Source organism: Schistocerca americana, chromosome 3 (assembly GCF_021461395.2).
Source record: "Schistocerca americana isolate TAMUIC-IGC-003095 chromosome 3, iqSchAmer2.1, whole genome shotgun sequence".
Taxonomy (NCBI): domain Eukaryota; kingdom Metazoa; phylum Arthropoda; class Insecta; order Orthoptera; family Acrididae; genus Schistocerca; species Schistocerca americana.
In genome coordinates this window covers 432,766,949-432,779,611 of record NC_060121.1, presented here as the reverse complement: position 1 = coordinate 432,779,611, position 12,663 = coordinate 432,766,949, and the positions used below count along the sequence as shown (strand labels likewise).

At 40.8% G+C, this 12,663-nt stretch overlaps 1 pseudogene; it reads right to left on the bottom strand.

Annotated features, from left to right (window-relative positions):
* Positions 1–4,368: 4,368 nt before the first annotated feature.
* Positions 4,369–4,486, bottom strand: LOC124607964 (annotated as a pseudogene).
* Between the last annotated feature and the right edge of the window lie 8,177 nt (positions 4,487–12,663).

Below are 12,663 nucleotides of genomic sequence, written 5' to 3'. Positions count from 1 at the left end.
ATATTTTTCCATATGCTTAACATGTGGAGCTTTCTTATGAATTGTGACATAGAGTAACTACAGACGTTTTCAATCGAATAACATGGTTATTTAAGAGTCATTAATAACTGGTGAAATGAACATTGGTGTAGCTTCACAAAACATAAGTGAAGAAATTACACGTTTGTTTTTATACTGAGGGTGTGCTTTTTCATAAGTTGTTGCCCTGATTTGTCCTCAGTTCCTCATTAAATAAGCCACTGATTCAGGAGGTTTGTAGTGTAGAATGAAAATACTTTAGTAAGCTTCAGTACCAGCTGTTCATTATGAGAAACAGATTGGGTTATGAGATAGCACTGAATCTGCAACAAAAGGGAACTAGATAAATGTGTGTGTTACTCAAAACTCGTCACTGATGAGCAAAAACAGTTTAACTAGTCAGATGAAAATAAAGCGCCAATTCTGTTTCAGTTTCATGGGAATCCCGTAATGCAATGTATTTTTAATAATGAACAGCTGAGAATGAAACCTAACAAAGGATTTTCTTTCTACAATTCAATTATTTTTGAGATATGAAAAAATACAGCAAATGGCGGACCGTCTTTCCGTTCCTATCGCTGTACAGAGTGAAGAAGTGAATTTTTTAACTACAAATGTATTTCAGTTCATCAGCGGTATTGACTTTCATGAATAGTTGGCAAGGTTCTGTAAGTTGTTAGTGAGTTCATAGATTAAGTGTCACGAAAGAGTTTCGTTGTGTCATTTCTACTCTATAGCATAAATGTAGCATTATTCTACTAGAACTAACAATTGTGATGACTGTTTATCTGGGGATAACAATGTGAAGAAAACATGATAGTTACTTTGTGGACAACTTGAGACTATCCGTTAAGATGCGAATCGATTATAGATATGTATAATCCTCCTTAACACATCAAAAGATAATGAAGGTGAATAAGTCCCCCACTTCACACTGAGGAGGATAGGAACGAAAAGATAGTACACTATTTGCTGTGAATTATTTTCAGATATCCCAGCTCCTTGATGTACAGGGAGAAAATTCTTTGACAAACTTTCACTTCAGTCCTTAATATTAAAAAATATGATGGGTTATGGAATCTCCCAGAACTGCAACAGCATTTGAATAGTCACCATCAGTTATGAGTAGCATCTACATTTTTCTTGTTGCCAGATTTAATTATGGCTCTTTTGGCAAATACATAGGAATAAGCACAAACTCACCATCCCATCACACTATGGCATCTATGCAGTAGTTACTGCGATAGAATCCTGAAACAGGGTGTCTTATTAACCAAGCAGCTGATGACCAGTGAAACAAATAGCTTACAGAAAAGCTCGGACTCTCAATTTGTAATACCATAAGAGAAGAAATTTCATACTCATTTTCATACTAGCGAATTCTCTTTTCATTAGCTTCAGATCACTCTTAAAAAATTACAGTATGGCACTGAAAAATAAAATAAAATAAAGGCTGCAGGCTCTGCTATATCGCCGTAGATAAGAAAGTTATGTGTGTTAGCCCTATGGCAAAAGACTCTCCTTACTGCATCCTATTATTTGCCGAAATCTCGTTTTGATATCTTAAAGCATGCAGGACGCTATGAAGTTTCATTGTGACTTTATCACTGGCTCACATGGTCAGAAATGAGTGAGATACATAAAACTGAATTTCTAGTGAATGGACATAGGGAGAGATTTCCTCGCAAACCCAAAGAAAAATTCAGTATGTTAATTAAATTTCTTAAGCAGTAATTTCTTAAGCAGTGACTTTCCTACCCAGTCTGGACAAATGCAGAGGGTGGGTATGTTGTTCATTGTGAGGTCCAACGTAAGGGAATTAGCGTGCATGGCAGGAAAGAATGCCAGTGTGCACTCGATATATTTGTCGAGGGATCTCGTCCGTGGTGTGGAAAAGGCTCTGACGGCAGCTATTGAGTGCACTAGGTGCATCTGACTGCAAATTGTGACGTAGCCCCATAATACTGCTCAGAACTCGTTTATAGAATTCGGAAGGTTTTGTGACCAGTGATACCACTGCCAATCTATACTTGGTCATTCTTCAGTAGCCATTAGACAGTTAACTACTTATTGTTTGAACTTGCACTGTGGCCTACATTGAGATTTCATATTCATTGAAATAAATATGGCAGGCGAAAATGAATGTCGTTGTAAGGCACTGTGGACAAAACCTTGTTATTCCTATGCATCATTTCTATCACAGCAAATGATCAGAATGTAACACTAGCAACAGATGTTATCGAGACTGAGGCAGATCCTCGCTCGTGTTCCAGCCAGCATTCCGTAGCTTCAAAAGCTCACACCGTTTCCTCCTCCGCATACTGCACATCTCATATCTCAAGAAAAGTTGGACTGTCTATAACTTAACTTGCCAGTAGCTTCGCCACAGATACTTTTCAGCCAGTGGAGAGACAGCATTTTGGTGCAGCGTCTCTGGCACAGAAAACAAATGACACCTACCGCTGGTTTCTGAGGCGATCCTAACTCCTTTTGGCGGATGACTGATTTGGTGAAGGCAACTAGCAACATGCACAGGGTGCAAACTAAACAGTCTAAGTCTAGCATCATACCCAGGGTTAGTCGCTGTCCTCTGGTTTGGAGCGGGTGGAATGGCTAGACTAGGGGCTCAGACAACTGTGAGACGTCATTGGATGAGAATTTTTCGACTTCCGCTATTGGGTGGAGAAATACAGGGTTCTCGATAATAGTTCAGGCATGCACCACATGCAGGAAGGGGATATTGGTAGGTGTGACTTGCACATGGGGGTTCTTATGTTAGAGAAACCCCTTCTTGTAATCAGAGATGAACTGACTGCCAAAATCGAATTTACATCAGGCACAATGTTCTCAGAAAATGCTAGTCCTCGCACATTGTAAATAGAAAAGAGTAATGCGATATTAGTAAACTGCAGGAGTATCCAAGGTAAGGTCCCAAAATTAGCATCTCCTATTGAAGGTTGTAATGCTCAGACAGTCTTAGGAACAGAGAGCTGGCTGAAACCATGAAAGTAAATAGCAAAGAAATCCTAAGTTCAGATTGGAATATTTATCGTAAGGATAGGTTAGTCGCCAATATTGCAATAAACAACTCAATAATATCTAGCAAAGTTATCATGGATCCCGAATGTGAACTAATCTTCTGAAGTTAAGCATCAAAAGTCGATCAAAAATGGTAATCGGATGCTTTTATAGACTACCTAGATCAGAAGCTGTAGTGGTAGAGCGCCTTGAGAGTATGGTAATAATTTTCCTGCTCATGCTGTTGTGATTGGAGGGGGGGGGGGGTTACTTCAACTTGCCAGGTATAGTACCAGAGACAGGGATTCGTGTGACATTTTTCTGAGTAACTTGTCCGAAAATTACTTTGAGCAGGTAGTTAGAGATCCATCTGGTTAAGACAACATCTTAGACCTGAACTTACCGAATCCGTTAATACAGAGAAGGGTATCAGTGATAAAAAGGTCGTGATAGCATCTACAACAAAGTCTTACAAAGAGTATTAAGAAAAGTAATAATATATTTTTGTGCTTTCTAAAGTGACAGGCTACAAAATGTGGAGTATCTAAGTAGTCAACATCAAATATTCAGTGAAGAGGACGAAGATGTGGAGCACAAATGGAAAAAAATTGAAAAGCATTGTTCAATAAATCTTCCACAAATATGTTCCAGGTGTTAAAGGATGTGAATGACCCACACTGGTTTCATAGCCGTGTTAGAAAAATGCTCCAGAAACAAAGAGAGTTTCATCTAAGATTCAAGAGAAGTCAAAACCTAGCTGACACACAAAAGCTGAACTAAGCGGAAGTGAGTGCAAGGAGAGCAATGAGAAAATCGTCCAGTGACTTTGAAACGAAAATTTTGTCATTTCATCTGAGTAAAAACCCTAAGAGGTTTTGGTCTCACATAAAATCAGTAAGTGGTTCGAAATCATCTATTCATGCACTCACAGACAGTACTGGCACCAAAATGGAAGGTAAGAGAGAAGGCCGAAATACTGAATTCAGTTTTCTGAAGTTGTTTCAGTGAGGAAGATCGTAACACTGTTTCTCCTGTCAATCATCGTACGAACCTCGAAATGGCAGATATTGAGATAAGTGATCATGGAGTAGAGAAGCAACTACATTCACTTAGTAGTGGAAAGAGTTCAGGACGAGATGAGTCACCTATAAACTCCACCCGAACAGGCCATGACTGACTGGCTGCCTTGTCATCCTCAGCCCACATGTGCCACTGGATGATGATATAGAGGGGCATGTCTCCCAGCCGTATGTCTGTTTCTGAGACTGAAGCCGCTACTTCTCAATCAAGTAGCCCCTCAGTTTGCCTCACAAGGGCTGAGTGCACCCTACTTGCTAACAGCACTTGGCAGACCGGATGGTCACCCATCCAAGTGCTAGCCCAGCCCGACAGCGCTTAACTTCAGTAATCTGACGGGAACCGGTGTTACCACTGCGGCAAGGCTGTTGGCCAGTCACCTATAAGATTCTACAAAAATTATGAGGTAAATTGATCCCCTTCTAGCAGCAATTCGTTGTAGATTGGTGAAAGGATACCTAGCGTCTGGAAAAAAAAAAGCGGAGGCATTACCATTTCCAAGAAAGGCCGCAGGACAGATGCACACAGTTATAGACCTACATCGTTTACATCAGTCTGTCGTTACATCCCATTCGTCATTACGAGCTGAAACTTTACTTCATAGGTACATGCATGTGGTATGATGTGCATGTCCCCTTTCAGCAAGCAATTATTCACTAAGGGGTCCCAGGTTCGATTCCCAGTGTGGTCTGGGACTTTCACCTATCTCGAGATGACTGGGTGTTTATGTTGTCCTCATCATTTCATCATTATTCATGCAAGTGAATAAAATTGGACTGAGGAAAGGTGGATGGCCAAGAACGAAATGCTCATATTAAAAGGGTGTAAGACAGGGATGTAGCCTTTCGCCTCTACTGTTCAATCTGTACATCGAGGAAGCAATGATGGAAATAAAAGAAAGCTTCAGGAGTGGAATTAAAATTTGAGGTGAAAGGATATCAATGACACGATTCATTGATAACATTGCTATCTTAAGTCAAAGTGAAGAAGAATTACATGATCTGCTGAATGGAATGAACAACCTTATGAATACAGAATATGGACTGAGAGTAAATGGAAGAAAGACAAAATTAATGAGAAGTTGCAGAAATGAGTACAGCCAGAAATTTGATATCAGGATTGATGCTCACAACCTAGATGAAGTTAAGGAATTATGCTACTTAAGCAGCAAAAAAACCAGTGACGGATGGAGGAAGGAATAAATCAAAAGCAGATTAGCACTGACGAAAAAGGCATTCCCTGGCCAAGAGAAGTCTACTAGTATCAAACGTAGGCCTTAATTTAAGGAAGAAATTTCTGAGAATGTACATCTGGAGTACAGCATTTTATAGTAGTGAAACACGGACTGTGGGAAAACTGGAACAGAAGAGAATCGAAGCATTTGAGATATGGTGCTACAGACAAACATTGAAAATTAGGTGGACTGATAAGGTAAGGAATGAGGAGGTTCTGCACAGAATTGGAGAAGAAAGGTATGTGGAAAACCTAACAAAGAGAAGGGACTGGATGATAGGACATATGTTAAGACATCAGGGAAACACTTCCATGATGGGGCTACCTTCGATCTGGTGCATTTTGTTAGTGCGGGTTGCCTACATCAGGGGCAGATATGAACTCAAGGGCAAACCTATGGTTCTCCTTTGGTTGACAGGTCCTTAGCCTATGCAAATACCGCTTACATACCATGTTCCTTAGCCGAATCACTTTCAAAACGCGGTAATTTTATCATGAGGTTGCATCGTGGGTTACGTGTTGGTCTGATAATACACATTCCTACGATCACCATCATGGTTTGTACAGAAAAAAACCACCTCATTCAGAGGTAATGTCATACCTCGATTTGTAAAGTGGGTACAGCTTTTAACATGGACACTTGTGTGCACCTGTAGAACCACGACCGCTTGTCACGGTAACATACAGTAGATGCTGCGATCCGGTTTTTTTAACATCTGGCAGATTACATCTCTCTTTCTAAGACACAGTGGTAGCACTCACAAGAAAAACCTAAAAGACGTGTCCACCCATCGTTGATTTTCAGTTAGTATTATTTTGCATCGTGTGGAATCATTTATTGGTCAAGTATTATACTTAGTAGTAGTGGGCTGTGTGTGATATGTTTGAATTTGAACATCAGGCTTATAATGTATGTGTTTGTGTTCTGACATGTGTAAAGGAAATGAGTATGTCCAGTCACAAGGAAGGTACAGATATTTCCATTTCCAGAGCCACAGATTTCAGCAGGGTATATTTCTGATACTTCGTTCATTGTCAAATGCCGTTCAGTTGAGACTGCGATTGTAACATTTAGTTGTAAGTACAGGGATAAAATTTATATTTGACCGATTTCTTAGGATGATTGATTCTACCTGTGTGTGCCCGGCCTGCAGCAGTGGTGACCTGTACGGAAATGATTCACATTTCCCATTAATGGCAGCAGCCGTCTGAATGCAGAGGCCTGTTGGAGTGTAGAAATGTATGTGAGTTAACTTTGTCATCCTCTAGACGATTGAATAGCGAACTAATACTTCGTATGTGTTGGGCAGGCAGCTTTCATGATTAAGGGGAAATTTGAGGAGATTGTGTATGGAGGTGTGTTTGCGCTGGACTATTGTTCCATCTAATGTAAACTGTTTGGTCAACTGCTTCTGCACGTTTCGCGTCTTTATTTAGTCGACAGAAAATCGATTGTGGGGTGTGCATCTAGCATGTGGAAGACATGTTTGCCGGGTCTCTAGACATGAGAAACACCTTAGTTGAACTTGTAAATTATAGGGATGATTTCGAATCTGTCACATCACCGAGATCGGTGCTCACGGGTGGAAATATCATTTTTCATCTGTTTGTTTCTAGTTACTCAGCGGTCTAGAGCATGCGCCACCTAGCTAAAGTTGCAGATTTGTATAGAAATAATTCCCAGTCTATGTCTTCGGAATTATGTTACATAAGCGATCGGCAGGATGCTGTCTAGTGCTTGATATCGAGAAGTACTGCAAAAATGGTATAATATTATGGCAAACCATGCGAAAATGTGTGTGTTCTTGTAATCCCCGGGTTTGGAGATGTGTGTAGAAAAGAGAATAAGCAAGGAAGCAGGTTCAGAGCACAAACATTAACGTGTTTGTGCTGAGGGGAAACGATCCCAAATTTGTAGAACAGTTCTGAGAGCAACTTCTGTTCACTGAGGGTGCTCTGATCGCGCATTGGAGGTGGATGACCTGTGATTGTCGTCTGCGGGAAATATCTAGACCTGAGAGGAGTATATATACAGTACTGCCGTCTTTGTGGTATATGTACCAATGATGTAGAAGGGATGATTCTGTTTGGCGCAGGATACAAATTCTATGTTTACTACATCAACACGGTATGTGGTGATATATTGCTGGATTGGAGATTGGTTTCACGCACTAATATTCAAGTTCCTGTCCTCTGTGGGAGAGCAGTGTAATTGAGTAGGAGTCTTTCTGTATTTGACGTTATGTAGGGCACTCGGTGATATATTGATGGGTCACAGGTCGGCTTCACATTATAATACTCTAGCTCCTGTTCTCGGTGGGAGAGCAGTGTATATGAGTATGAGTCTTTCTGTATTTGACGATATGTATGGTAGTTTGAAAGATTTAATTGCCAGTGCAATATGGGGATCTGTGTGAAATAACCACTGAAAGTCTCGTCTGCAGAAAGAAAGAAAAGGAGGATGGTGGCTTGATACCAGTGGCATCAGCAATTTGGCGGGTAAATTCGATAAGAGCCAATTATAATGCTCGATTCATTCACATCCTTTGTGCTGTGATATATGAGGCTCTACATAGCGGAGGGAGAGTTTGTGTGTGTTGAAAGCAGGAAGGGTAACACATGATGGACGGGGTACCACCTTAGGTACACGAGGAAGACTGCATTCGACGTTATTCTGCGCTATTTTCGTAAACAGATTCTGTTCAGGGCAAGAATTTCTGTGCGTACAAACTGAGGCATCAAGAAAGTGTGCATTAACTATTTTTGGGACACTATACAATTTCCGCGAGGTCGACTCGATTCTTATTTTTACATAGTCATGTGACATCAGTACAAGATTGAGAACCTTGTTAGATTTGCTTTGCAAGGGTTTGTAGCTACACACACACTTGACGGCATCGCGTCAGTCACGCTGGGAATTTAAGCATGGTTAGACGCATCTCTCATGTTGCACAAGGAACAATACACCCTGTGCTATTCTGGGAAGCACTGGAACATCTCTCTCGGTGCTGGACCATATCACAGCTATGCGTCATTGCGTATGGGACCAGCATGAGCACGCCTTGGAGTTCTGTGATGTCAGTATAACACTCCAAGAATTCTAACTGTATACATGAAAATAGACCCAACTTTCACCTTTAGTGGTGTGAGAGCGATGGCTAATGCTGGCTTGCATCCGACAGTGGCTCGCACCAGCGGCAGCGTCTGGTGTCGAGTGGTGGGATGTGTTTCTTTATTAGCAACTTTTGTTTAAACTATATTCCATCGATTTCCCCAACCAATAGAATGCTGAGAATTAAGAAAACTACCCCATACATGCAAAGAACTCCAATTTAATTAATTTGCATAAATTTTTTATATCAATGTGGTGTTAGGGGTACACTATTTAATGGAGGGAATGTGTGAGTGGGTGACATGGAGCAGGCTAAGTGCAGGACACTAGGTTTATTTGAATAATTTTTATGTAAAACGCAGTACATAAGTTTAAGGACGTGTATGTCAAAGAAGAATGCACCAGAAATGGTGTTCAAAAGCATGTGAAATTCGAAAAGTGTACCAGTAAATGGTGGGAGGACATAACTAATTACTTAATTTGGTATCAATGGCGGTAGAATATTTTAAGCAAAATGGGGGTGACATGGAAACCACTTAACAGAACAATAGGTTAAGTGCCAACATAGGCCCAAACTTTAGGTTAAGACAACCAGAGTATAGTGCTGAACATTAGGTTATACATCAGGTTTGCTCCATGTAATTCCCCTTACAAGACCTACATGTTTGCAGACAGCAGGGAATGATGAGCAAGAGAAATCCAACCCCCACAAACTGATTTTTCTTATAAATAAACAACATACCCTTGAATTTCCTGTTATGAGATCCTTCCTCTCCACCAATTTCCGTATATTCAATACAATGACTTGAATTTCCAAAACTGTTTAAGTAAACAATATTCCACACATTTTCTAAGTTGTTTAAACAATATTCCATAGACTAAAATCGAATACCCTCCAAATGATCGATCAACTGAGTCTTTTTCCCACCAATTCCTAGGAAGAGGTGGTGGTTGGATGACTTAAGTTAGTGGAGGTGCCCTTTTTCCCCACCATTTTCTTAGGTTAGAAGAGGTTGCATTGTCCTGATGGAATTTGAATTTCCCACCAGGGGGGCATGGTACTTTCCCACCAGAGAGGTTAACTAAAAGATCAATTTAATTAAGTAGTCAATGTGTCCTAAATTATCTTCCCACAATTTTCTTAGATTAGTAGTGGTTGCATTGTCCTGGTGGAATTTGGACTTCCCACCATTGGGGTTGTGGCAGGGGGGCATGGGAGTTTGCCACCAGAGAGGTTAACTAATTGATCAATTTAATTAAGTAGTCAATCAAATTGATGGTAGTGACAGGACCTACTCCAATAACTCAGATATGAAAGTGCACCTCTAGCAGTGAGAGGGGAGTGGGCTGGGGGAGCAATAAGTTAACGGTGGTGACATGGAAAACTACTTAACAGGACAATAGGTTAAGTACATGTCAATCAAAGGAGAACAATGGGTTCGCCCCTGAGTGCATACCTGCCCCTGATATAGGCTATCCACACTAACAAACTGCACCAGCACCCCCTTCCTGAGTGGGGAGGGGAGTGAGAGGGGGTGGGGGGGACAATAGGTTAAGTGCAGTGACATGGAAAACCACTTAACAGAACATTAGGCTAAGGACATGTCAATCAAAGGAGAACAACAGGTTAAGTACCTGTCAATCAAAGGAGAACAATAGGTTTGCCCTTGAGTGCATACTTGCCCCTGATGTAGGCAACCCACACTAACAAAATGCACCAGAACGAAGGTAGCCTCACTACTATTGAAATACAGCCAGCATATAACTGTGGAGGTAGGTTGCAAGTGCTACTCTGACACGAAGAGGTTTGCACAGAAGAAGAATTCGTGGTGGGCTGTATCAGACCAGTCAGAAGACTGATGACTCAAAAAAAAAGTAGTGATGTTTCTCTCCCTTGGAGAATAAGGAATGGATCTATGTTTTTGGGATGCTGACTGGCTACTTTGGGAAAGTAGAAGGGTCTGACAATGTTGTACTTTATATCTTTTTTGTTCTGCACACTGTGCTCATCTTTTGGCACGCTTTTATCCTCTTCCAGATATAAATATGAACACTTATATTGGGATTCTGTCTTTCAAATTTATGTGTATCCTGAAGTTTAATGGGGAACAGTATGCCATTATGCCACTGAAGTTATGACACTCACAAACCTTAAATGTTGGGTATGTAATTGTACTCTCTGCATGTTCCACGTAATTTCTCTCGCAAGTCAGAAGCAACCATGCAAAACAAAATTTGCCTTCCTCATAAGAAGTTCGGACAAGAATACAGGTATGTTTAGCAGCAATATCCTTCAGAAGAGGGAAAAACCTGAACTTCTCATATACTGGATCATAAACCTGCGAGTGTATGTTGAGGTGGTGAACACGATTGTGTGTCTTACTGGACCCTCTTGCCTGTATTTCAGAAAACTGACCCACTAGTGCACTCAATAAAAATGTTTTGAACATCTACTGAATTGCTCCACAGTATCACACCATTTTCCTCCCAGATGTAGATAACGATCAGCTATACCAGAGCTAGCAACATAGAACTGAACTAGACTTAGTGGTGGAATTACTGTGGATTGTTAACTATGTTGGGACGCTCCACTTCCAAAATGGGTAGACATGCATTGCGAAAAGTAGCAGGGTCTCAGTAACAGGCAGAAGTGTTATCTATGTGGGCATACAAGATCCGGTCCCAAAAAGTGCCTCAACCACAGAGCATTTTAAAGCTTGCCTGTGACTAATCTGATGCTTGTTAAAAGGGTGGGCAAGTGCATTGCTGCTAGCTGTATTCTTACTACAACTAGGTCCAAGACAAGATGATGACCATGTTGAGGTGAGTGTGAATTAACATGATGAGGTAACTGCTTCGTCAATTGGCCTCAGCGCATGGATTATGGTGTGGACAGGCCCATGTGATGATAGATTCCATTTCACGATCTACTGGCATGTTGCCTCTTAGCATGCATCAGTCAACATGTCATAAGCATTGTATGCAACTGTAAATAATAATTGTAGAAGAAGAAGTGTGATTTACTGTTACTTATGTATCTACCCCTCACAACTGGCGTCATATCCAATGAACTCACACTGGAGAAAGGTGTCATGGCCTGGGATGGGGTGAAGAATGAGTCATTCTATTCGACCTCCACAGCTGTGGTGTCAATCTGTCTAGTCGAACTTCTGTTTTAGTGGCCTCTGTCTGTCTGGATGTTGTTCGTAGTATTGTATATTCATACAGTTCGCAAGAGTGGAAACTTAATAGCAGCTGAATATCTGAATTCAATACTCATGAAAATTACAAATATTCCTCTTCTGTTACGGAATTTCTGCAGCTGTTATATCGAGTGATACCACTGCAGGGATTCAATCCCGCTGATTTAAGGAATTTGTAATTCTCCTTCCACTGCAAAGTGGTGTACTGATGGCTGTGTGTATTGTTTTACCCATGCTGCTTCAGGTGTACACTTACCACAACTTTCTCTCCTCAAAAATTGATTAGATTCGCATCTTGGTCCACAATATTCAACTCGACATGGTATAATGTCTGAACAGTCATAGGGAGGTATGTGGTGTTGGTTGGCTCGTCAACGAGTTTATATCCTGGTCATACTGAAGGGAAGCACCTGTAGATTATGTGAATTAATCTGTCGTTGAGATACAAATTTGGTGCAATATGACTCTCAGCTGGAATCATGCTAACTGGCAGTATATCTACTGGATGAACTGATATATAAATATTATTAGAATTATTCTCCAAAACTTGACTCCTTCAGAAACCTAGTAGTGGTTCTATGGAAACTTCCCATTAAACTCTATTGTCTGTGTTGTCGTTTTTATTGTTGTTCCATATGTATTAACATCTGCATGAAACTCGGACTTTTTACAGATTAATTTTTTTTTTTTGATTCATCAATTTTATGACTCGTCTGATGCGACCCACCTCCTCTCCTGTGTCAATCTCTTCATCTCAGAGAAGTACCTGCAAATTACATCCTCAGTTATCTGCTTGATGAATTCCAATCTCTGCCTTCCTGTACAGCTTTTAGCCTCTACAGCTTTCTCTAGTACCATGGAAATTATTCCCTGACATTGTAACAGATGTCCTACCATCCTGCGCCATCTTCTTGTCAGTGTGCTCAGTGTATTCCGGGCCTCGCCGATTCTGCAGAGAACCTCCTCATTCCTTACCTTATCAGGCCACCTAATTTTCAACAT